Source organism: Myxine glutinosa, chromosome 9 (assembly GCF_964187855.1).
Source record: "Myxine glutinosa chromosome 9, kmMyxGlut1.1, whole genome shotgun sequence".
In the NCBI taxonomy this organism is placed as follows: Eukaryota; Metazoa; Chordata; class Myxini; order Myxiniformes; family Myxinidae; genus Myxine; species Myxine glutinosa.
Genome location: NC_136269.1, coordinates 9,288,398 through 9,316,287, shown reverse-complemented (window position 1 = coordinate 9,316,287; position 27,890 = coordinate 9,288,398). Strand labels below are relative to the sequence as shown.

Below are 27,890 nucleotides of genomic sequence, written 5' to 3'. Positions count from 1 at the left end.
ATCATTGGACTCTCCCGCGATGAAGCTAACTCCAAGGGCCTCTCACTCACTCACCGCAGGCAGGTTGGTGGTCTTTCCGTCTTCTACCGACTGCTCTCCGGCCTTGCCCCCCCAGCTCTCTCTGGGCTCTGTCCCGCAAATATTCCTACAGGTCGCACAAGATCTGCCTGCATCCCTCTTATGGTTAAACTGCCAAAATCAAGACTCTCTGCTCACCTTCACTCCTTCATTCCTCTTTTCTCCCGCCTCTGGAACAAACTCCCTCACTCTCTTCAATCCCACTCCACCCTCCAGGTCTTTAAAACAGCTGTTCACCACCATCTCTTATCTTCCCCCATCCAAAACCTTGATCTTTTCTATCCCCGCTAATTTCACCCCAATTCCACTTTTTTGAAATACCAACTTCTGTCCTGGAAGTCCTTGGTGTCCTTGTGTTTTATACTTCTCCCACCCCCCCTCCCCCTTCCCACGCCTCCTCCCCCCAAGCCCTCTCCCTCCCACACATCTCCCTGCTCTTAAATGTTGTGTGCTCTCAAGTGTTTGTGTGCTTCCCCTTCTCTTGTCTTCTGCTCCCTCTTTTTATATAGTTTGTTTGTCTGGTTGATTTGTTTGTGAAGTAAATGTCAGCTCTTTCATGAGCTTCGATTCATTATACAAAAAAAACAAACAGAGAGGCCACTGACCTGTCTGAGATGTGAGAGCGACAGATCTTGTGCTTCGGCCTCATCGCAGGAGATGATAAATAATGCCCGGGGCTTTAGATTTCACAGAATCCAGTAGAGACAGATGTGATGCTGGGGCGCCAGCCCATGGGGGAGAGCAGTACACCATGGACTCATGGAAAAAGCCTCAAAAGCTGTGAGTAATTCCGATTTTTCACGAAAAGACTTGGATTAAAGTGTGATCCCCAGTCTGCGGCTGGGTTTGAAAGTCAGCTTTGATACGTGGTTGGCCCAGGAAAGGTCTCAGCTGATGGTGTTTAAGAGACTGAAGCTCTTCCACTCGTTGACCATAGAAATAGATAGGTGAGTTATTTTGATGATCACTCCATAACGATTGTGTGAAACTCCACGATTTTCCAGGATTGAAGGACATGTCACATTTGTCAGCCAAACATCTAAGCAATTCCAGTTGCTATTCAAATTTCTCCTTCATTGCAAAATTTCATGGACTTTCTGTTGAAGGATTTTAAAATCATTTTGAAAGTTCTGATTCTCACCAAGATGTTTTTGTACCTGCATATATAACACTTTCCAGCCTGGTTTTGGCTTAGCGGTTAGGGTGCCGGGTTGGGATCCTAGGATCCTGGGTTTGAATCCCGGTCGATCGCTGAATTAACACCAGGGGGGTTGACTCAGCCTGTCATCCTTCAGAGGTCGGCAAATTGAGTACCAGTTCACTGGTAATTCCCTGTGTGTCACAAGAGGCGACTAACAAGGTTTAGCTGCAGGAAGGGTATCCGGCCGTAAAACGTTGCTCCAAAAAGGGGACCACGGTGCCCAAAAAAAGGCCAACCCCTGCTCTGCGGGGAAAAATGGCCTCTAAAGGTGGTTCATATGTAACACTTTTCCTTTCACGAAGGTATTTTATTAAATTCATGTAAATGTTCTGCTCTCCTTGGAGATGGTGGTGTGTAATATATGCCATTGGTTCCATGATCTATGCAGAAAAGTATTCCAGGATTTGCTTTGGTTGCGTCGTTAGGGGATTGGCCATGGTAGCTGAGCTCTTCGCTTCTATCTCTACATAAACAATGCTCTTAAAATACGACATATCAGCAATGATTTGAAGTGGCTAAAGCTCTCTGTACACAATCCCCTTTGGAGACCACAGGGCCGGGCACGCGTCCACACGTGTCTGTCTCAAGTAACTCTCTTCCTCTCAACTCGCATTGATTTAAATAATGGATTTCACATTGATCAAATCTAAAGCGAATTGAAGGTTGGAATGAAAATACTTCCAGCGTGGGTATTCCACGAGGACCGAAACATCAATTAGACGACCCAAAAAGGAAGGCCGCATGAAAGGTGGGCGACAGAAAGGTAAACAGTCAAATGAAATTAAAACCATAATCAATTTTGGGACAGTAACCATGAGCTGGAGACCGTTTCCCATTCATCTCAGCGAGCACCGCGAACACCCTTTATCTCTAAATAGGCAGGCTCTCCCACTGGTGAACTCAAGTGCTTAATATTACAAACCCAAGTTCTATCTATGTAAATAACAGACGATCTCAATTTAGATATTTCTAATTCAAATAAAGGGGTTAATTTGCTTTTAATAAAGGTTTTCCCAGGCTCTGGATAGCTTCAACTGAGAGTATTTATAGTGAGCCTCTGCATTTTTACACTTGCGATCTGCACACGAGGCCTCAATTCGATTAAATTGCACGACCGGCCGGCGCGCTCCATGCTAATTCTCCATACAAGTCTGCACTGGGGGTTTTTTTGCACAATGAAAGAGCAGTTTCATAATTTCATGATGAAGACGATCGGGTGAACCCTAGGCCTTTGTTTCGGATATCCAAGTGGTCGATTCAGATTTGATTGGCTAAAACCAGAATTTGGTGTCTTCGCACGGCCCCATCAGAAATGCCTTGATTATTCTGCTGTCTGGTTACGTATTTAGTTAAACCTGAATGTTCCTGCAACTTATATCCAGGTGCAAGGAGCTGAAACCACAATGTGGTGTCGTCACACGGCCCCATCAGAAATTCCTTGATTATTCTGCTGTCTGGTTACGTATTTAGTTAAACCTGAATGTTCCTGCAACTTATATCCAGGTACAAGGAGCGAAAACCACAATTTCTCTGAAATTGCCACGCCTTACCTTAGAAATTCCTTGATTATTCTGCTGTCTGGTTACGTATTTAGTTAAACCTGAATGTTCCTGCAACTTATATCCAGGTGCAAGGAGCTAAAACCATAATTTCTCTGAAATTGCCATGCCTTACCTTAGAAATTCCTTGATTATTCTGCTGTCTGGTTACGTATTTAGTTAAACCTGAATGTTCCTGCAACTTATATCCAGGTGCAAGGAGCGAAAACCACAATTTCTCTGAAATTGCCACGCCTTACCTTAGAAATTCCTTGATTATTCTGCTGTCTGGTTACGTATTTAGTTAAACCTGAATGTTCCTGCAACTTATATCCAGGTGCAAGGAGCTAAAACCATAATTTCTCTGAAATTGCCATGCCTTACCTTAGAAATTCCTTGATTATTCTGCTGTCTGGTTACGTATTTAGTTAAACCTGAATGTTCCTGCAACTTATATCCAGGTGCAAGGAGCGAAAACCACAATTTCTCTGAAATTGCCACGCCTTACCTTAGAAATTCCTTGATTATTCTGCTGTCTGGTTACGTATTTAGTTAAACCTGAATGTTCCTGCAACTTATATTCAGGTGCAAGGAGCTAAAATCACAATATGGTGTCTTCGCACAGCCCCATCAGAAATTCCTTGATTATTCTGCTGTCTGGTTACGTATTTAGTTAAACCTGAATGTTCCTGCAACTTATATCCAGGTGCAAGGAGCTAAAACCACAATTTGGTGTCGTCGCACGGCCCCATCAGAAATTCCTTGAATATTATGCTGACTGGTTACGTATTTAGTTAAACCTGAATGTTCCTGCAACTTATATCCAGGTGCAAGGAGCTAAAACCCTAATTTCTCTGAAATTGCCATGCCTTACCTTAGAAATTCCTTGATTATTCTGCTGTCTGGTTACATATTAGTTAAACCTGAATGTTCCTGCAACTTATATCCAGGTGCAAGGAGCTAAAATCACAATATGGTGTCTTCGCACAGCCCCATCAGAAATTCCTTGATTATTCTGCTGTCTGGTTACGTATTTAGTTAAACCTGAATGTTCCTGCAACTTATATCCAGGTGCAAGGAGCTAAAACCCTAATTTCTCTGAAATTGCCATGCCTTACCTTAGAAATTCCTTGATTATTCTGCTGTCTGGTTATGTATTTAGTTAAACCTGAATGTTCCTGCAACTTATATTCAGGTGCAAGGAGCTAAAATCACAATATGGTGTCTTCGCACAGCCCCATCAGAAATTCCTTGATTATTCTGCTGTCTGGTTACGTATTTAGTTAAACCTGAATGTTCCTGCAACTTATATCCAGGTGCAAGGAGCTAAAACCACAATTTGGTGTCGTCGCACGGCCCCATCAGAAATTCCTTGAATATTCTGCTGACTGTTTACATATTTAGTTAAACCTGAATGTTCCTGCAACTTATATCCAGGTGCAAGGAGCTAAAACCCTAATTTCTCTGAAATTGCCATGCCTTACCTTAGAAATTCCTTGAATATTCTGCTGTCTGGTTACGTATTAGTTAAACCTGAATGTTCCTGCAACTTATATCCAGGTGCAAGGAGCTAAAACCCTAATTTCCCTGAAATTGCCATGCCTTACCTTAGAAATTCCTTGATTATTCTGCTGTCTGGTTACGTATTTAGTTAAACCTGAATGTTCCTGCAACTTATATCCAGGTGCAAGGAGCTAAAACCCTAATTTTTCTGAAATTGCCACGCCTTACCTTAGAAATTCCTTGATTATTCTGCTGTCTGGTTACGTATTTAGTTAAACCTGAATGTTCCTGCAACTTATATCCAGGTGCAAGGAGCTAAAAGCCTAATTTGCCTGAAATTACCACGCCTTACCTTGTGCATTTATGTTGCTTGTTCAGTTGCGAATCGATCGTACAGCCATTGATGAAACGTTATCATGCTCGTCCCAATTCATCACGAAGGAGAAAGGTCGGGAGGGTTGGTGGGAGGATGGAAGATACAGTGAGGAAGGCCCCTAGATTGACAGATCGTCATCGCAGGGCGACTAGCCATGGTAGGAAAATGTAATGCCAAATACCCTTTTCCATGTCCGCTCGTGATTGGTGGAATTGCTGTCAATGGCATCGGTGGCACAATCAGCTGTGAAAACCTCAGACCTAGCCAGTTCGTGGGACAAGAAGATTTATCGGTTTTTGTAGACGTGCCGTCAACTTTGGGTGTGGCCTGACCGTACCGCATGGCCCGTCCGAAGCCTTCCTTCATTACCCTTGCCTGGAGCGTCGCAACAGACATGGGCCTTGCCACCGGGGATCCTTCCATTTAACCCGCGTGCTGGTGATGGATTGCGGATGGGTCATACTAGGCTATGACAAGATAAGTGAGACCCAAGACACTTTTGCTCCTACAAGAAGGCTTCCATCCCCATAAGACAACAACCCACGCGCTCATTTTTCTCCCGTCCTCGGTCTGGGTGGGAGCAGAGGCGAGTAGGGGCTTTCACTTCCCACCACGTTTTTTTTTTTTCCAGCTACTGTTCACCCTTCACCAGGCAAGGCAATGGACATTCTAAAGTGCGAATCAGATGAAATATAAAAAATGGGATTATGGCCGCTCCGAGTATAAACTGCTATATCATGTGATACCACTCAAATGTCTCCTTTTGTCTTGGAATACGTGGAACAAGCTGCCTTTTTGTTTTTATGGGTAAAACACAAGTGGATTTCAAAATGTTCCATGGATGAGAGATACAATACTCACAATAGTCCAAGATCTTCCAAAATAAGATTCTGTTCCTTTGCCTTTTGTTTCAGAATGATGTCACATTAAGTTATTACACCGTCAGTGGTGAAGAAAACCTTTTGTGTCTGCCACGCAATTTGGTTGGTTGATTGGTATCCCAAGTCAGAACAAAACCCTCCAAAAGACCAAAAGTATCCGCCTTGTTGTTTTTATTATTTTTAAGTTTCACATTCGGGGAATAGGCCTCGTGTTGGCTTAACCGTTAAGGTGGCTTAAGATCTTAGGGTCTTGGATTTGAGCCCCTGTCGTGCCGTTAAATAACACTAGATTGTTTGACTCAGCTTGTTATCCTTCCGAGGTCGGCAAAATGAGTACCAGCTTACTGGTAACAGGGGCTCTGCATCAGTGGCACGGCCGCGCTTCCAGCAATGATGCAACCAGCAGCCACAGGCTGCAACCAAAATAATGAAACTTTCAAGGACCAAGTTGTGATTTTTCAACATGGATTTTGGAATGATTTTCAGCTGCTCCGAATCATATTATCTTTGCTCGAAGGGTTCTTTTTTGTATCGTCACTGAACCTCAAGTGGCTTCCTCAAAGGGCTTCCAGTTTTGCTGTTGTTGTTCTTACCTCTGCCACCAAAGGTGGACGGAGGCTATGTTTTCACCCCTGTCTGTTTGTCTGTTTGTCTGTCTGTTTGTTTGTGAACAACATATCTCTAAAAGTTGTGGACGAATTCGGATGAAAGTTGGCAGAGATGTAGCGTATGTGACAAGGACGAAATGATTAGATTTTGGTGAAGATCCGGATTCGGATCCGACTAGTAGAATTTTTTCAGTGATTCTTCACCATTGGGAGATAGGGCCAAAAATGATATATAGCAGGATATCTCAAAAAGTTGTTGACGGATTTGGACGAAACTTGGTGGAGGGATTGGGTGTCTGATAAGGACAAATATATTTGACTTTAGTGAAGATCTGAGTATGGATTCGGATATGAGAATTATTTAATTTTTTAAGAATTCTTCACCATTGGGAGATAGGGCCAAAAATGATATATGGCAGGATATCTCAAAAAGTTATGGATGGATTTGGACGAAACTTGTTGGACAGGTTGTATGTGTGACAAGGAAGAATCGATTCGATTTTGGTGAAGATCTGAATGTGGATTCGGATATGATAAAAAAAATTTTTAAATTGATTCTTCACCATTGAGTGATATTGCCAACCAGGCGGAGGTATGCTCTCTATTGAGTGCAGTTATTGTTGTGCTTACAGGATTTAATGCCTTGTAATGGAGGTAAATACACAAATCTCTCTCACTCACACATAGACAAATACAGTTGACATCACCAGAATTGACTTCAGAAAAAAATCCAGCACGAAACTTAGAGAAAGTGGCATCACTTCCCAGAGCACTCTGGGTTCCAGGTTGGGATCCATGAGGAGGAGGAACTTCCACTTTAATTATTCTCACAGAGTGTGCTTTGTTCTCTGCACTCAGTGGGGCAATTGTGTTGGAATTTCCTCCTCATGAATCCCAATCCCCAGGGTTTGTCCATGCTCTATCCTTTTTATATGCCAATCGTCAAGCAAGGAAGCAACAACAACAACAGGCATTTTAAGGCCATTTTCCCTTCAAGAGCGGGAGTGAGTCTTGCGGTCCCCATGACAATCTTCTCCATTTTGCCCTATTTTCTGCATCTCTCCCTGTTAACCCCCTTGCCCGCATTACTTCTTCGTCCATCTTTAGCCAAGTCTTTCTCGGTCTTCCCCGTCCTTGACTTCCTTCTACATTCATTTCCATCACTCTTCTCAACCAGTCGCTTTCATCCTTCCTCAACACATGACCAAACCATCTCAACCTGTTCCTCTTCACAGCATCCATCACAGGCTCTATTCCCATCATCTTTCGCAATTCATCATTTGTCTTCCTCTCTCTCAACGATACTCCACACTTCCACCGAACCATTCGCATTTCCACCCTTTCCAGCCTTCGTTGCTGCTCTACGTTCATTACCCATGTCTCGCTCCCATAAATCATAACACTTCTCACACATGCAGCATACACCTTTCCCTTCAGCTTCAACGACACTCCCCTCCTCATCAGCACGCCACTCAGTTCCTGAAACTTCTTCCATGCACATCTCACTCTCGCAACCGTTGCCGAGTCTGATCCACCTTCTCCATTCAGCATGTCTCCGAGGTAACAAAATGTTTTCACACCTTCCAGCTTCACGCCGTCTCCAAGATCCATCTCAACATTTCCTCCATCTGCAGCTCCCTCTGTGCACACCTTACATTTGAATGCAGCTGCCACACTGGTTAATGACCCTCTCAGACCACTACATTTTTGATGAACCCACTCAGCGCACATTGTACATTGAATGGAGTTGACTCCGACACCCTTCCTACACACAGCACAGGGCCACTTCCCAGTTCTTTCCACCTCACCACATGCTTTACCACTTGTCATCACCTTTGTCTTTTCGATATTCACCTTCAGACCTTTTGTCTGCATACATTCCTTTCACTTGTTCATCTTCTCTTTCAGTCCATCCATACTTTCCGCAATCAACACCAGATCATCTGCATACAACAACTCCCACGGTAAATCCTCCTTTACGTTCTGAGCCAGCACCTCCATCACAGCTACAAATAGTAGTGGAAGGAAGCAAGGGAGGTGCATGGAGTGTCGGTGTGTGCCCCGGTTTAGAATAGGTACGCCGTATCCCTGCTTGTCGTAAGAGGCGACTAAAGGGTTGGCGTCAGGAAGGGCATCCGGCCATAAAAACATTGCCTCAAAAAGGAAGCCATGATAATTGTCATGGGGCCCGCAAGGTTAACCCCCACCATAGCAGGGAAAAATGGCCTTAAAAAGGGAATTTTTTTTCTTACTGAAGGTGCATGGAGGTTATGTTTTCACCTTTGTCTGTTTGTCTGTTTGTGAACAGGATATCTCAAAAAGTGATGGACATATTCGGACAAAACTTGGTGGATGGGTTCGGTGTGTGCCAAGGAAGAATTGTTTAAATTTTGGTAAAGATCCGAATCCATATCTGGATGTGAGAATTTTTTTAAGTGATTCTTCACCATGGAGTGATCGGGCCATAAACATTTCGCGTGACATGTTTCAAAAAGTTGTGGATGACCTATGATGACAAAATTTGGCGGATGAGTTGGGTAAGTGAGACATGAACAAGGACATGGACATGGACATGGACAAGGACACATGGCTTGTCCACATGGACAAGCCGATTCGATTTTGGTTCAGGTCCGGAACCAGATCCAGCCTCTACATAGGATGCAAAACGTATATTGTTCAGTCAGGTGTAGGTACACAGGTACAGTATGTGCTCTACCAATTGTGCCAGTCGAGTTTTGTAATTGTAAGTACAATGGATTGTCGCTCGATGCCGATAAGACACTCTTCGGTGGTTTTCTAGTGAGAGCAGGTGTTCCTGACACCGAATAATGGTTCAATCGGTCATGTTTGAGTCAAGACGGTCCACATTATGTAACGAAAATGCGTTTTACAAAGTAGAGTAAATTGGACTCTGGTATACCATTGATAAATGTGAAATTTGACTTTCATCAAATTAAACCCTCCACAACCCCCACATCCTCCACCTCCGCTCCAATATCTGCATTACAGTACACAGACACCGCCACCCCCTTTACGAGTCATCAATGTATGGAGACAAATATAAATTCCATGATGTATTTGTAATTAATTAATTTAAAATAATAATATTTGGTTTATAATTCATTTATTTACTGGGTTGTGGAGGAATATATTCGTTCGCTACTGATTAGGTCACTAGGTTCATTTTTCCCATATTATCCATTACTTTTCTTGGAGTTTTGTTCTCTTCTTCAACTTCCTCGTCCACCAAGTAAAATGCTCACAACTAACAATAGCTGACAATTAGAACGGAAAAGGTAAAAAGTTGGCTTCTGATGGGATCGATTTATCAGGAAAGAACATGAAAAGAAAAGAAAAGAGGAGAGAAAAAAATTTATCGAAAAAGGTTCAGCTCTTCATGCATGTTACATATGCATAAAACAAGGCCATACATTCTCCTTTCAGCAGGTCCCCTTCTTCCTCTCTCCTGTCCATCTCTCCTCCCCCCTTTAGCATCACCTTCCCAACACTTTGTCTCACTTTGTTCGACTCGTGTAGAATGTACTAGTCGTCGTGACTTCACCAATTGCATGATGTGGACATGTACAGGATGTTGTATCAATGGCACATTTGGGCCAAATCACCTGTTGATGCTCTTAATTCGTGAAGATTAAAATAATTCTGCTCCTGCTCAGGGCAAGCTTCATAAACAAGTGGCTGAAGATATTCCTTCCCCGAATGAACTGTTAAAGAAAGACATGCTAACACCAGAGAGCTTGTACAGTTTGCAGTACATCTGAAGAAGAAGTTCAATATCCAGTCATAGTTTTGAATGGAGCTGGTATTCCTTATTCCCAACAAAGCACTGTGCATTGTCTGAATATTGCATGATTAGCAGATTTTTTTGATTTTTTTTTGCATACAAGATCGAGGCTCGTGTAAGAGCTAAAATTAATGACAAAAAAAACGAATGGACACATAAGACATAACAAAGGGAGCGGGAGACAAGATGAGGAAAGAGGGGGAAGCACACAAGTACAACATTTGAGAACAAGGATATCGGGAGATCTGTGGGAGGGAGAGGGCTTGGGAGGAGCAGGCGTGGGAAGGGGGGTGGGGGGTGGGGGTGGGAGAGGTAAAAACCACATGGACACAGCTAGGACTTCCAGGAAAGAAGTCGGTATTTCAGAAAAGTGGATCTGGGGTGAATTAATGGTGGTAGAAAAGATCAAGGTTTTGGATATCGGGAGATCTGTGGGAGGGTTTTAGTTGTTTTAAAGTTGTTTTAAAGTTGTTAAAGTTTAAAACAACAAACAGTTGTTTTAATGACCTGGAGGGAGGAGTGGAATTGAAAAGAGTGAGGGAGTTTGTTCCAGAGGTGCGAAAAAAGAGCAATGAAAGAGTGAAGGTGAGCAGCGAGTCTTGATTTTGGCATTTTCACCAGAAGAGGGTTGCTGGCAGATCTTGTGCGACCTGTAGGAATATTTGGGGGACATAGCAGATAGAGCTGGGGGAGCAAGGCCGGAGAGGAGTCGGTAGAAGACAGAAAGATCACCTACCTGCCTGCGGCGAGTGACTGAAAAGCCCTCAGAGTTGGCTTCATCGCGGGAGATTCCAATGATTCTGAAAGCGTTGGTTTCAACATCGTGAAGCCGAGCTTGGTGTGAGGCAGGAGCACCAACCCAGAGGGGAGAGCAGTATTCCATTGAGCTGTGGATGAAAGCCTTGTATGTAGTGAGGAGCTCAGGTGTGCCAAGGAAGGACTTCGCACGACGGAGGATGCCCAGTCGGCGACTGGCTTTGGAGGCCAGCTTGGAAATGTGGTTTTCCCAAGAAAGATCATCGCAGATTGTGAGACCCAAGAGCTTGAGTGACAGAACTTCTTGGAGAGGATTGTTGAGAAAGTAGAATGGGAGGGTTGTCCAGTCGGTCTTTTCGGAGAGACAACGTGAGTGTGAGATTTGGCAGGATTGAAAGACATGTTCCACCTGTTTGAGCAGTCTGTCATTTTGTCCAGGTCTGCAGAAAGTGAGGAGGCTGTAGACTGCTGATCTGAGGGATGAGGAATGGAGTGGCAGAGAGTGGAGTCATCAGCAAAGAGATAGAGAGGATTTTCCAGAGAGTCGGAGAGATCATTGATGAATACCAGAAAAAGCACAGGGCCCAGAACACTACCTTGGGGAACTCCAGCCAGAACAGGAAGGGGAGATGAGAGAAATCCATTCAGGGCCACACGTTGACTACGACCAGAGAGGAAGTCCGCAAGCCATGTGTGGAGATTTCCATGGATACCATAGGAGGAGAGTTTGTTGAGCAGAGCGGGGTGCCAGACCGTATCAAAGGCACATGATATGTCAAGGGAGCAGCTGGAGGATTTGTGTCAGATTTGTGTCCTTTATGATGTCCTTATAAACAGTTTTGTGAAAGATTAATCAATTTTTCCCCTTGTACAACAAATCTGTGTGGGGCAAGGAGTGAGTTATGAGTTCAGCGTGCAGCTAGCATCATGTCGGAGAGGCACGAATACTCTACTGATGCAGTGCCACCTATAGCTTCGGCCAGGCATTAGTAATTTGTTCGGGTCGCTGTTGATAACTCGCCTACTCTGCCCTCTACAATCACTGTGTCTTTAATGTCTATCGGTCAATACTAGCAGATGGACTTCGGCTTAACGTCTAACAGAGCATTGGAAAGTGTTGTGATGTAGAAACCTGCTGAATATAAACAGGTGAGAATTTCAATACCATGTGACAAGAGTACAAAATACCCGAAAGGTAGGTCAGAACTACTACAGAGATGCAGAAAGAAATCTATTATTTTCCACTTACAGCTTAAACTAGAGTTCATAGAACACATTACCATGCGCAGTCCTCAGGTAAATATTTCACCTGAAATAAAATAATGATTTAAAAGGTCATATAATTTTTTTGGACATTTAGCGCCGTTGATGCACAGTCATATACACCACCTTATTTAACATGTTCAAGTACTGCTATACAGAAGGGACGTGAAAGTGGCAAAATGATGATTTGTGTTCAGTGTTCAAGTATATAATTCAATTTAAATAAAATAAAGATTTTAAAGGTTGTTGAAAAAACAAATCCGGAAGTTTATCGCTATTGATGCAACGTCTTATACACCACCTTATTTAATAAATTACATTGGTTCTTCATGCCTGTTGTTTGTGTCCTTTATGATGTCCTTATAAACAGTTTGCAAACAAGCCGCATGACATTCCTGCATAAAACACTAAGTTTCCTGTTTGGAATGATTTTCAATTTTGTTTTGCCGCCAGACAGAGTAATAAAATTATCTCACTCCTCTCTGAGCATGAGCAATCGGGCCTAATTCAGAGCCAAAGGTCAGTTAAACTGCAGGTTTGTTTTCCGATTTGTGTTCAAAATCTAACATTCAATTGAAATTAAGTTGTTGCCCGATCGTAGAAGGACAGATAGACAGACGTGAACCATTCGCTTAACCCCATTTTTCCCTTCGCGTGCATGGGGTAACAGCACAGCTACATATGAGGCCAACGATTGGCAATAGGTCACTGAGGTCTTGATAGGATGGCCTAGAGGTACGCACACTCGCTTCTAAGCTGTCTAGCCAGGGTTCAAATTCCAGAAACAGCTATAAACTGCCATCCTGGGCAGTTAGTGCTAAATACTTTAACACTGGTCAGGTGTTTCACTGGCAGGCTGATTCATCAATGTGTGTGCTGTCACTCGGATGGACATTAAATGAGACTCCCGTCTGCCAGAATTTGTTGATGGACGTTAAATATCCCAGGGTGTCTTTCACAAAGAGTAGGCGAACTATGGCTGACGCCATGAACAAATTACAAATTCCTCCTCTAATCTACAGAGGGCCCTGCATCAGCGGCAGAGCCGCACCCTCAGCCAATGACGCCACTCCGCCGCATTGTGCTGCATATGAATGAAGAAGAACACTGTGGTTTCACATTGCCATTTTCACATCATGACGTTTTAGTGATGCCACTCACAGGTTTCCGATCTTATCCTTATCTTATTCCCATAACCATGCAGCATATGTTAGCTGCTGAAATAGAGCTCCGCATGGAGTTCGCAGGCCCAAGCATTCCCAAAAATTCACTTTATATTCACAATAGAAATGCACAGCAAGACTATTCAACCCTCTGCTGATTCATTTGGTTCCTTCTACCAAACTCTAGGCCATGCCATCTTCATAATTACCTTGCTATTGAAAAACAGACTCTCACGTCCCATAATCTGGTCTAACTTACCATCAAGGAAACATTTAAAATCCCGACTCAAAAATTGGGGACTACTCTGACTAATTCTTTGGATGGAGATCACCAAATTCATTCTCATCAAAACTGAGCATATGTAATTGTGCAGTTTTTATATAAAGGTATTGAAATGAGGCTTATGGATACCAGGGTCAGCAAACACAAAACGGGGCAAAGTGGAAATGGGAGGACAAGATTGTATGAACGGACCACAACATGGGGAAGGGAGATACATCTCAGTGGACGAGTAGTAAAGTTCAGAGGTAGAAATGAAAGAAACACTGAGTGACAGTGGGCAGCATGCTTGTAGCCCTGAAGGGAAGAGCAAGAGGCACCAGACTCGGGCAGATGATTCCACGTGTGAAAGAAGAGGGTGATGAATGAACAGAGGTGAGCATTAAGTTTAGACTTGGGGGAAGTAACAAGGTAAATGTTTTGATCGACCAAGTGGAACCTGGAGTGGCAGGGCCTGAGAAGAGAGGTGACGAGGTCAGAGTAGCATAACTATAATAGAGATGTTAAAAGATTTGAAGGCCCAAACCTGCCTGTTGTGATCAAGATGCAGACTTTGAAGCTGAGCCTCATGTTGTGAGATGTCAATAACACAGAAGGCATGAGATTCAACGGTGCTTGGTGATTGCATCCATATCCAACTGCTAATGTGGTTTCATACAAGCATGAATCCGACAGTTAACATTTCTCAAACGGTGTTTTTAGAATAAAGGCCTCCACAGGTGACACATCAGCCACTTTGCATATAAACTTTAAGAGCATTTTTTCACCATTGGTCTTGACACCTCTCTTCCGCATATAATGATATAAGGCAATACTCGCCGTGCCCACCCATCGCTTCGCTGACGTTTTTCATCAAAAGAGAGCATGTTGTACGTCGTCGCAAACATTGCATGTTTGTCTGAAAGTCTCAATGAGGAGGTAAAATGAGGTGGAACTCGCGAAAAAGGATCTTTAATAACACATAGTTGTTGTTGGTGTTGTTGCTGTCATCGTCGCTATGGTTGTTGTTGTTTGTGTGCTCCTTCCACGTACTATTACAACAAAAATAATTTATATTGCTTTGAGAAGTATTACTATAGATAATTTTGTGTGCTCCTGTGTCCATCACACTTTATTCCAAAGGGTTCTGGTTGTCAGAGAATAACAAAAATGGTACCGTTGGAACCACTGCATGAAGCTCCAAATACCACTCCTTCCTCTTCCCTCCAGGAACGACGGGCTTTTAAACCATTACATGGACATTAATTTTAGTTCCAAATACCATATTTTCACGAAAACAACCCGCTCCCTGATACAAACGGCATTTGGTGAAAAACGTGCTCCAGGAACATTTCAGGCACACACAACTTGTACACGGATATACCTCGCAAGCCAGATTTCTTCTCCAAATAACCGGGAGATATGCGATCTCCATATTTCCAGAAGCCCACACCGCTTTGTTGTCACGGGCCAACGGATGGCTCTTTTCAAATACAACTAAAGTAAATAACCAATTGAAATTAAAATCATATATTGAAAAAGAGTTGTTGCAATAATTAATGTTTTCTGTACCGATGTGTTCAAAACCAGCGTGGATGCGATCAGAACAATGCTTTTCATCCATTAGAAATGTATAAATACCCTGCAGCTCTTGAATTTTATATCATGCCACAAAATCATCCATACCATGACAACTCCTTGCCGGACATTGTCAGGGGTGTGTTCAGTTACCAAGTTTCTTGTAGAGCACTCGCCAGGTGGCTTAAGCACCCAAGAAAGCACACCATTTGAAACTGTTGATAAGGAACGACTGGCTAGACAAGCCCTAGCTAGCTACTCGGTAACTGAACACACCCCTGCTGTCAGTACGAGTAAGAGAAAATGTAAAAGTCTTACGGCCGAATCAAACTGAAAAATGAAGAAAAAGTGGGATGATTTCTTGAAAAGAGGAGGACTAGAGCGATGATGACATGGATTGCAACAGACCCGCACTTGCTGAATCACTGCTGCTTCAGAATTAGATAAACAGTGGCCTGGAAAAGTATTCACCCCCTACCAATAATGCACATTTAGATGCATTACAAATTATGTAGAAACAATTTTTTTCCAAATGAACTTTTCAAAACTGAAGAGATCAAAATAAACTGTAAGGGTTGAAGGAGATTACATGTCAGGAATACCTGCAAAAAACGTGTATAAATCAAAATTCACTGGTTACAAAAGTATTCTGCCCCTGAAGTCAGTACTCTATAATTTGGTGAAAGCACTTTTTGCAGCAATGACTAGTATGAGTCTTTTTGGGACGGTCTCTACCAGATTTGCAGTGAGATGGTGAAATATTTGCCCATTCTTCATGTGAAAATTGCCTTTGTGCCTCAGATCATTGTCCTGAAATGTGAATCTCCTACCCATTTGAAGATTCATGGCTCACTCAAGCAGGTTTTCATCAAATATTCTTCTGTTGCCAGTTGCTACTGATGAAAATCAGCCCCATAACATGATGCTGCCACCACCATGCTTGACAGTAAGGATGGTGTTGACTGGGTGATGTGCATTGTTAGGCTTGTGCCGCACATATCGTTTTGAATTTAGGCCAAAAAGTTCCATCTTGGTTTCGTCAGACCACAATACATTTCTCCACATTCCTTCAGTATCATTAGGATGGGTTTTTTTCCGCAAACTCCATAGGAGCTTTTAGATGCGTCTTTTTCAGTCATGGCTTCGTTCTTGCCATCTGTCCAGAGGCCAGCTTTGGGATGGAATTGTTGAATGATGAACACTGACCCCCATCTCGGACATAGAGCCCAGCCGATCTTTCAAAGTCATGGTTGGATTTACAGAGACATCCTAAACCAGTTTCCTGCTTGCTCGGCTGCTGAGTTTGGATGGGTGTCCTGCTCTGGGTAGAGTCTGGGTGGTATGATACATCTTCCTCTTCATAATGATGGATTTCCCCATACTCAAAGGGATAATGAGGGACTTTGTGAAATTTTGTTCTAATCCTCTCCTGAATGACGCTTCTCCACCACTTCATGTCTGACTTCTTTGGAAAGATCGTTGGTCTTCATGTTTGCCTTGTTGGTTGTCCAAGTGAGTTGCATCTTAAAACTCCTTAGATAAGTGCAGGAGATTAATTTTTAATTTAAACCACCGATTACATACAGGTGAAACCTATTACACTTATTTTGTAACATTTTAAACAAATAGGAACTGTAATTAAAGAAAACTGCCTCTATTTTAATCTCCTTGATCATTTAACTTTGCCCCCTGTGGTTATGTCACGTGGTTATGTCACATGCCGCATGGTGAAATACCGTATAATCCGCACACGAGTACACCCCGCAGTTGGAATTTTTGGAACCAATTTTAACATGGAGCCCGCGAGTAGTTTCCGTGCAAATATGGTAAATAGAGTGTTCGCTTTACAAAAAAATTAATCGATTTCCAACCAACCAAGTGAATGGATTATTAGCTTTCCAATCAATTAAATTGATTCTCAGCTTTCCCACTGTACCATTTTTAGTATTCTACGACAGCAGGAACCTTTTAGGTTGTGAATAAAGCACGAGGGACAAATGCTGCTCCTTTTCGTAATATATCGTATGTGATATTTTCATCCAGGCATTCGGCTGGCAGGATGGCCTAGAGGTATGCACACTCACCTGCACACTCAGCTGTGTAGCCTAGATTCGAATATACTCCGAGTTATAAACTGGCAAGCAGGAGTTTTATGGGCATGGTGTTTCATCAATGTGTGTGCCGTCCCTTGGACGGACATTCAACTGGACTTCCCATCTGCCAGCATTCGTTGATGGACGTTAAAGATCCCATGTCCTTCGTGAAGAGTAGGCGAGCTATCGCTGGGCACCATGGTCAAATTACAAATCCCTTCCATAACCAGAAGGGACGCATTGCATGAGCGGCACAGCCTCACCCCCCAACAGTGATGAAACCCAAAATGTGTTGTGTGGAGCACCCAAAGCCATGATGCATAATGATTCTTGCAAGTTTTTAGGACTGGATCAGAGAGAATCACCTCGAGGATTTCAAGTTGCAGCTCCCAAAGTTGATATAGCCACGGTTGATACAACACGCCGATCAGTATGTGCCGCAAATGATCGCAATTTGTCCGATCAATTTGACACTACCAAACTCCGATTTGTGCGCGGAATGTTGGCAAGGAAGCCAGGTAGTGCAGCATGCAAAGTTTGCAGTAATTGAAAATGTCTCGAGCTCCTTTCTGGATTAAACACACACTACCCAGTTGAAGCATTGTACACAAGAGAGCTCTGATGTGAGATAATTGCTGAGAAAGAGAGACTAGTGAATGTAATCTGTTGGTAACCCTGACCTGCATGGGCATGCGAACTGACAGAATGAGTTATTCTTGAAAAATCTAACACAATCTTCATGGTTAATGGCTGTGAGAAGTACCGCAAAGGCAGGCCCTGTGAGAATCACATCCTGGTTGTTGGAAAAGCATTGTCAGTGATTTCCACTTGACGATATCAGGCTGGTTGGTAAAATGGTTGGTAAAAGTGACATCGCAACAAGAGGACATAAACATTGGAAAATATACCTGAACCCCAGTGCTCAGCGCAGAACAGTGGGACACCTGAAAACATCTTTCATTGACCAATTGATTAGAGAGCCCACCTTTGAGGCACCACTTGGTGATAACTTACAAGATGAGTATTTATGAGATTAACCTACTTTTACAGTTTTTATTTTTTTTTAAATAGTGACATATACACAGGCTATAAACCCGAGCATATGTGATCACGTGCAAGAATTGGAATGCAAAGTGTGATGTCCACAGGTACAGAAGGGTTACAAACCAATTCCAAGACGTGTTCAAACACCTTGTCAGTATAGGCGGTCGAACAGCAACTGCCGCTACATGCCGGGACTAGGGTCTCATCTGGAAAGGCCGCGCGGGCTCCCCATGACCATTGGAATCTGCTCCCCTCCAACGGTCCGGCACTGCCAAGCAAATTATGAGATCTGGTCCCGACACCGGTATCATGTGTATGACAGATATGGATAAATTTCTCGTCACGCCCTGGCATGGCGGACGAAGGCAATTTCCAACTGCCACTCACGTCCCCACACCTGGAGCCTCAGCTTGCCCCATGTGAAGCCTTCCTCAAATTTGATGCAATATTCAACGTGTGTGAGCTCTCGGGCCCGGGGGAGGCGAGGAAAAGGGCCTGGTCGGCCTGAGACCAAGCGGCGTATTTGCAGTCTGTCGCGATGACCTCCTGCTCCTTTCATCGTGTCCCAGTAGGACGATGAAAGCTGGCCTGTCCCCTTAGCCCTAATTGTGTCCTGGCTCCTATGAGACAAAGTGGGATATCGAGAACCGGCCCGATAGAGAAAGTGCCACAAGCAGACAAATGTTCTACACATTCACTTAATGCAAGGTTGTTCAATATGTAAGATATTTCCATCCATGTGTTATCTTAGTTATCAATCCGTTTCATTACATGAATTAACAACTCGAGTTCTTGACAGATTTCATCGAAATGTTTGACACGTTAAGGCCTTGTAGATGCGTTATAAACAAAGAGAGGAAATATAACGATTCACCACCTGAACATTTTCAGATTGGAAATCGCACCGCACATCCAGACATCTTTCTGCTTCCAAATCGTGCCCATGTTCACGAGCATACCGTCCTTAATTAAGACTTGTCTTCGGAGATCATCATCACAGCACAAAGCTGAAACGTTATCCAGATGCGCCAAGGAAAGGGAATCGGAGGGAAACTCTTATGGGACTCCAAGGCCCTGTGCGCTCGCCTGGAATGCTGCCCAAAGGAAGCGTCTTGATTTAGGCCCCTTGACTCAGGCACGTCAAGAAGAGTGCTGATACAGCGCCTTGTTATTTTGTTTACAGACCATCAAACAGCTGCCACCTGCACGCACGCCGCGTCATTTCGGATTAAGGCGCAGTGGGCTGCGCGCACCCGCTTGAACGCTCCCAAAGCCGTATCGCTCTCCTTACGCTTAATCCAATCCCGCTGACGGAGGGGCTTTCTCGGAAAAAATGCACTTATTTTGTGCGTCTCGCCGGCAGTAAATTACACAAGCTAACAGCTATCGGGAGCCTGCCGCGGAGATAACCGGGTGGTGGAGTGAAATGGATAGGGGGATCGCGAGCCTGTGCGGTGCTACCGCGAGCCTTTAGAGAGGTTTGCGCGATCCTATTGCTGTATGCATGACGCGGGCCCAAATTAGCGGTGTTTTAGCAATTTGACAGCACCCGTGAGTACTCGCATATACGTGGCTAATAAAATGTCTGCAAAACCCTCGACGTAATAAAAACAAGTGTGCAACCGGCACCCAATGACAAATCGCCCTCTGGAGAGGTGAATCCAATTAAGCTGGTAGTGAGAGGAACTAACATGTTCCGCATGTAAATATGCAAATGAAATCCATACACTTTGAAATGTCAGCAGCGGCTTAGGCCTCGGTCTGAAGACTCACTTGAAATCTATGCGTTGCTGTCGTGTGCCAATTGGCAAACAAGTTGTGGATAATGGCAAAAGTTTGGGGGTACATGCACACACACGCACCTAGATGGGAAGGGGAGTAATGGTGATGTTTCGAAAATAAATCTTCCCCACAAAACGATAATGAAGAATTCAACCCTAACTAGTTCAAGTATTTTGATGCCAGTGATCCACCTTTAGGTTTATTCCTCCTTCTTGTCTCATTATCAGAGAGGACAACTGTTACTGCAAACAAGCATGCATTATGATGTCATATCCTGATCCGTTGTGTGAGGAAAGCACACAAAACATATTAGAAACAAGAAAGAGCAATCAGAGATTGCAGACCCTCGCCAGGACGTGTTTTAGTGGTTTTTAAGGCTTTTGTGTAAAAACAAATATAGTGGCCGAACCACGTGACTGATGACATAATCGTTATTTTTTTCTCTCAATGCTCATTAAATTTCATCTTGATCGGATGACGTTTTGTACATGTCAAATTATGACGTCATAATGGAGGCACCTATGACATAATGTCTCAATTTTTTCTATGCAACACTTTTGGAGATATAGAGAGGCAAAACTTTTTGCGTTTTCCAAGATGGAACCTGTACCACGTGACCTATGACGTCATAATTATCATTTTTTTTTATTCTACAGGAGGAGGTGCACCTATGGTGGAAATTTCCTGTCAATCGGACAAACGGATGCAGAGAAAAAAATATTTATTCTGTGCGGACAAACAGACTGACAAACAAACAGACAAACAAACAGACAAACAAACAAACAAACGGACTCAAATGCAATACTCTTCTGGCAAGGGTATTTAATGTCAGGAGTAAGTCAGCAACTAAGACAGAGGAGAAGACTGCTTTGTGTCCGAGTCAAAACACGAAGGATCTGTAGAAAACGGTGCATGGAAGTCAAAAACAAAACATAATACAAGAACGACACTCAGTAGAGCGCATATTTCCGCCAGACGCTTTATCTTTTGTATACCACTGATAGATAGGCCGGATCTGGATTCGGACCTGAACCAAAACCTCGTCGCTTGTTATTGTCACCTAACCAACACGTCAACCAAGTTTCTTCCGAATCTGGACAAAACTTTTTGAGATATCTTGTTCACAAACAGACAGACAGACAGACAGACACACAAACAAATGAAAAATCACTCATAAAGCGACACTTGGCAAAACAGAACAAAGTAAAATGGCACTCAGTAGAGCATCCTTTTGACCTCGAAAATAATTAGTGGTTGAATTCAGTGACCTGATATGCAAATCGTCTTCAAAGTTTAAGATAATCGGATGGAAATTGACAATTTTAGAAATCTGGCCTATGTTGACCTTTTGGCCTACGTTGACCTCAAAAATAGTTGGTGGTTGGTTTCAGTAAGCTGATCTGCAAATTCTATTCAGATTACAAGTCAATCGGATGAAAATTGAGGATTTTAGAAATTTGAGAATCGTGGTTGACCTTTGGCCTATGTTGACCTTTTGGCCTATGTTGATCTCAAAAATAGTTGGTTGTTGAATTCAGTTAGCTGATATGAAAATCCCATTCAAATTCAAAGTCAATGGGATGAAAATTGAGGACTTAAGAAATTTCGAGAATAGTGGTTGACCTTGGCCTATGTTGACCTCAGCCTATGCTGATCTCAAAAATATTTGTTGGTTGAATTCAGTTAGCTGATATGAAAATCCCATTCAAATTTTAAGTCAATCGGATGAAAATTGAGGATCTTAGAAATTTGAAAAAAGGTGTTTGACCTTTGGCGTATGTTGACCTTTTGGCCTATGTTGATGGTTAAATCAAGTGAGCTGACATGAAAATCCTATTCAAATTTCAAGTCAATCGGATGAAAATTGAGGATTTTAGAAATCTGAAAATAGTGGTTGACCTTTGGCCTATGTTGACCTTTTGGCCTATGTTGATGGTTAAATCAAGTGAGCTGACATGAAAATCCTATTCAAATTTCAAGTCAATCGGATGAAAATTGAGGATTTTAGAAATCTGAAAATAGTGGTTGACCTTTGGCCTATGTTGACCTTTTGACCTCAAAAATATATAGGATTTTGTCGGACCACGAACTCTACCATTTGGTGATGTTTCGTGAAGATCGGTTTAAAATTGTGACCTGTACGCAAGTATAAGTGAGTGGACAAACAAACAAACACACAAACAAACAACAAACACACACACATACTTGTCAATTTTTTTTTTTTTGGCCAAGTAACAAACAGACAGACAAGAGTGAAAACATAACCTGTGCCCACCTTCGGTGGTGGAGGTAACTAGAACGGCACTCAGTAGAGTGCAGTAATAAACCTAATTACTGCAAAGGTGAAACACCATCTGCTGTATAAATAAAATACATTTAGTTAACACAACTTTGTGGACATAAAAACTCCATTGCAGTATTGTGCACCATTATGTACCGTAGCCGAATCGGAAATCCTGCTCCCATCAACAAGGGGCACTGCATCAGTGGCACAGCCGCTCCCGGTGACGATGCAACCAGCAGTAAATATTTGTAAAGAAAAAAATCCCATTAAATTGTGCGCACGTTGACGGTGTTCGCAGATACGTTTGCTGCCAAAGTCGAAGCCCTTGCCCCCCGTCACTAGCATCCGATTTCAATCCTTTACTTCATGTCCATTTGTAATGTCTTTATTCTTAATGAACAACATTTGCTATACCTGTGGGGTCACCTGTTCGAATTCCCGTATGAAGCCCCAGCTCATGATGGAGGCAACCCGGGTTCAAAATGTTTGTCCTCTCTGTACCATTGTCCATGTAATTCAGGTAAAAGTACGGTGATGTCTATGAATGTCTTCGTCCTGCAAGTGATGTACAGTGCTTTCAGAAAGTATTCACACCCCCTTGACTTTTTTTCACATTTTGTTATGTTACAGCCTGAATTTAAAATGGATTATATTGAGGTTTTTGTTACTGATCCAAACAAAATGCCCAATAATGTAAAAGGGAATTTCTTTTTAGAAATGATTACAAAGTAATTAAAAATACATATTTAACTTACATAAGTATTCAACCCCCTGAGTCAATACTTCGTTGAAGGGACTTTGGCAGGTCAGACGGGCAGCTCAATGAAGAGTCTGGGTAGTTCCATATTCTTTCCACTTCCTAATGATGGAGCTCCCTGTGCTCTTGGGAACTTTCAACACGATAAATTGTTTTATAGATCCCTTCTTCAGATCTACTCCTCCTTACAATTCAATCACAGAATTCCTCGGGCAGTTCCTTGGATTTCATGGCGGAGTTTATGCTCTCACATGCACTGTGAACTGTGACACCTTGTATAGAAAGGTGTGTTTCTTTCTATATCATGTCCAATCAATTGAATTGGCCACAGGTGGACTCCAATCAAGTTGTAGAGACATCTCATGGATAAAATCAATAGAAATTAGATACACTTGAGCTCAATTTGGAGTGTCATAGCAAAGGAATTGAATACCTATTGACTCAAGACATATCAGATTATCAATTTTAATTAATTTGTAAAAAAATTCTAAATAAAAAAATTCCACTCTCACATTATGTGTGTAGATCAATGATACGAAAATCCCATTTTAACCATTTTAAAATTCAGGCTGTAACATAAAATGTGAAAAAAGTCAAGGGGTGTGAATACTTTCTGAAGGCACTGTATGTACAAACTCCTCCAAGAGTTTTAGATGGCTGTGAAAACTAAATAAATAAATTAATGTTTTCTATAACTCTTCAACAATCACCTCAACGAAAATGGAACAAACTAATATTTTCGAACAAAACTTTATTAATTGGATTCAAAACCTTTTTGTTACCTTTGTGAAGTCTTTTTCTTCTCATCAATATTTACTTTTGCCTGGACTTCCTGCATGTTTGAACCTTTTTAATTGCTCCCTTCTCTAATGCTCATTACCTATGGTGTGATTTTTATGCGTCCCCTATAGCATAAGGGGTTTAGGGGGGTGGGGGGGGGGGGGTTATACCTGTTGTAGAGATTGTTTCTACAATTAGTGCCCCCAGTTTTTAATGGTACCACAGAATTTCTTAGAGCCCTAAGAGTAATAAACCACCATTAAGATTATTAATTTATTTATTCCTTCCTTTTTTTTTCTCTGCCAAAGTCCAAGCTGTATGGCGGATTCGGCTGGGACTTTCGGAATGAAATTTAGCATCAATAATGGGAACACAAAGTATGCAGGATTCATGTAATTTTTTTCTAATTTTAAGGTCATGAGATAATTATAGACAATTTTAAATTTTTACCATAACTTGACGAAGATTTGGCCAATCAGAACAAAATCGTCCTCTGTATATAGCCCAGAGCAAGGTGCATTTACACTAAATTTACATCATACCCCTACATTGAGGCATTGAGGAAGTTAGGAGTGGAGGAATGGTTGATCAGAGCAGTGATGGCAATGTACAAAAGAGCGCGCACAGCTGTAAGGACGAAGGACGGGAACAGTGGTGAGTTTGAGGTGAAGGTGGGAGTGCATCAGGGGTCGGTACTAAGTCCACTGCTATTTGTAGCTGTGATGGAGGTGCTGGCTCGGAACGTAAAGGAGGGTTTACTGTGGGAGTTGTTGTATGCAGATGATCTGGTGTTGATTGCGGAAAGTATGGATGGACTGAAGGAAAAGATGAACAAGTGGAAGGAATGTATGGAGACAAAAGGTCTGAAGGTGAATATCGGAAAGACGAAGGTGATGGCAAGTGGTAAAGCATGTGGTGAGGTGGAAAGAACTGGGAAGTGGCCGTGTGCTGTGTGCAGGAAGGGTGTCGGAGTGAACTCCATTCAATGTACAATGTGCGCTGAGTGGGTTCATCAAAAATGTAGTGGTTTGAGAGGGTCATTAACCAGTGTGGCAGCTACATTCAAATGAAAGGTGTGCACAGAGGGAGCTGCAGATGGAGGAAATGTTGAGTTGGATCTTGGAGACGGCGTGAAGCTGGAAGGTGTCAAAACATTTTGCTACCTCGGAGACATGCTGAATGGAGAAGGTGGATCAGACTCGGCAACGGTTGCTCGAGTGAGATGTGCATGGAAGAAGTTTCGGGAACTGAGTGATGTGCTGACGAGGAGGGGAGTGTCGTTGAAGCTGAAGGGAAAGGTGTATGCTGCATGTGTGAGAAGTGTTATGATTTATGGGAGCGAGACATGGGTAATGAACGTAGAGCAGCAACGAAGGCTGGAAAGGGTGGAAATGCGAATGGTTCGGTGGATGTGCGGAGTATCGTTGAGAGAGAGGAAGACAAATGATGAATTGCGAAAGATGATGGGAATGGAGCCTGTGATGGATGCTGTGAAGAGAAACAGGTTGAGATGGTTTGGTCATGTGTTGAGGAAGGATGAAAGTGACTGGTTGAGAAGAGTGATGGAAATGAATGTAGTAGGAAGTAGAGGATGGGGAAGACCAAGAAAGACTTGGCTAAAGATGGTGGAAGAAGAAATGCGGGCAAGGGGGTTAACAAGGAGAGATGCAGAAAATAGGGCAAAATGGAGAAGATTGTCATGGGGACCGCAAGGCTAACTCCCGCTCTAGCAGGGAAAATGTTCTTAAAATGCATGTTGTGTTGTTGTATACCCCTCCGAGTTAAAAGTCAATTTAAAATGGAGGTCACGTTTTTCATCATCACTCAATTTTGCCAATGAGAAACACATGTTCCCTTCGGAAGCATAGGCAAGTCCTCTCCCTATCCCATCACAGGGGGGTCACACTGGGTACTACCAACAGGTATGAGCAAAATTTGGTGAAGATTCGAATCTGCATCTGGATGAGTTTGTTTTTTTTGTTTTTTTTCGAATCTGCATCCGGATCAGGGAATTTTTAACATGATATTTTAAAATGAGTTTAATGTATAGATTATAGATGGGGACACATTTTTCATAATTTACAATCTATCCCGAAATGTTGAAGGTCAAGGTCATATGGTGGTCTAAAAATAACATGTCATCAATGGATCATTGGGGGGCTTAACCTCGTTGATGACTTTGTGATCGCAGATATCTAGGCTCATCCAAAGGAAAAAAGGTGAATCGTCATCTCAGTTCCTTCCTGGTATCACCAAAGTAAATTGTAGGCAAATTTGTAACATTAACACAGAAAGAAGACCAAGTCCTGTGCTTTGATGGCTAATGCCGACCACTGTTTGGCAGGCAGGTATAAAAATGAATGATATACACAGAATTATACATACTAGGGCATGCCCGTACTATATCTATATCTAAAATTATATCCCCCCCCTCTATTTACATGAAATGGTTTGGTCCAAAGCGAACGGCTTGCGAGTGGTGACAATCCCCCCCCTCTATTTACATGCAATGGTTTGGTCCAAAGCGAACGGCTTCCGGAGTTTGGTAAAGAAATCGCCATCGCGTGCACAAACGCGCAGGAAAGCGAATGAATCGCAAATTCGTTTTTATTAGTTGTAAAACATAGTTTAACGCCAACATAGTTTGCAAACGTGAAATAAATGAATACGCTCTCAAATGTGCCATCCGAGGCAGAGTGTGCCCGCCACGTTCGGCACACGCGATCGTTCGCTGCTCTCTGATTGGTTGAATCGTTTTTTGGACATAGCTCGGTAAGTAATTGTCCGATTAATATGAAACCTTGAAAAGGCACATCCTCGGGTCCCCAGCAATATACCTGGCAAGTTAAAAGTATATCGGACCCGTGGTTGTCGAGAAACAGCGGTCACAGACAAACGTACAGACGTACAGACAGACAGACAGAGATTACTGGAATTATAGATAGATAGATATATATATATATATATATATATATATATATATATATATATATATATATATATATATATATATATATATATATATATATATATATATATATATATATATATATATATATATATATATATATATATAGTGTTGGTATTGCCCAAAGCAACTTCTTGGCAAGTGTTATACTGGGCAGTTTGCCATTGTTCTCCCAGTATATATACATATATATGTATACATATACACAGTGTATATACATACATTTTTTAAAGGGAAAAAGGTGCATCCAAAGGAAAAAAGGTGAAACGCCACCTGAGACTGGATCTGCTCTTGCTTCTTTATTATTACATCAGCAGAGTAGATCCAGTTACTTTTTGGTTGGATGTGCCTTTTTCCTTTGGAAAGACTATATATTCAGATTTGTACATTGTATTACATACGAGCATGATATGTGATAGTAAAGGGATAGTGTAGTGCTCCAACACAGACAAGGGAAGATGGGATGAACCTCCACAATCTATCTTTCCAGCAATAATGCCCATTTGATTGGGAATCAATGATGACTGGTTACACAATCAGTTTAGGCCCAGCTATGCTTACGTTTCTATCGGTTATGGACAGGGTATACTGCCTCACAATGGTACCATATGTGATTTAACCTCCACAAAGGAATAGAAACAGGTGGGATAGCAGGTTGGACATCTCCGATGAACAGCACACTCGATGCGATGCCTGATCTACAAATTTCCAACCTCTTGGGAAAAAAATTTGGGGTTGGGAATTTGGAAATTTGGGGAAATTTTTTTTTGGGGTTGGGAATTTAAACCATACTGGAATGCTCAAAAGCTGGCACACCTCAACAATGACGTAGGCGATCATACATTGGTGGCACAAAGTCGGAATTTAAAGATCAGTCGGAGCATTGATTAGTAACAATGAACCGCAATAAATACCGAGATTAGAAAACCATCAGTGCATTTGTTTCTTGAGATGAGATGTATGTTCGATGCTGTTTAGAAGAATAAATTGACTTTCTTCGTTGTAAACTTTTGGAAAATGAAAGGTGTTTCCGAAGCAATGTCGTATTTTAGCAATGTTAATTGTCTCAATTTTCACATTGCAATGTCATTTTTATCTCGAAAAGGAAAGTCATCACCTAAATGACAACACAGCAATGTGTGGATAACAGGTGAAGCTGCAAACCCGGCTCTGCAC

General features: G+C 42.4%; 1 protein-coding gene across 1 annotated transcript in view; it reads right to left on the bottom strand.

Moving 5' to 3' along the window:
* The window catches only part of ESRRG (estrogen related receptor gamma), a 544,168-nt gene that overhangs the window by 128,046 nt on the left and 388,232 nt on the right, over positions 1–27,890 (bottom strand).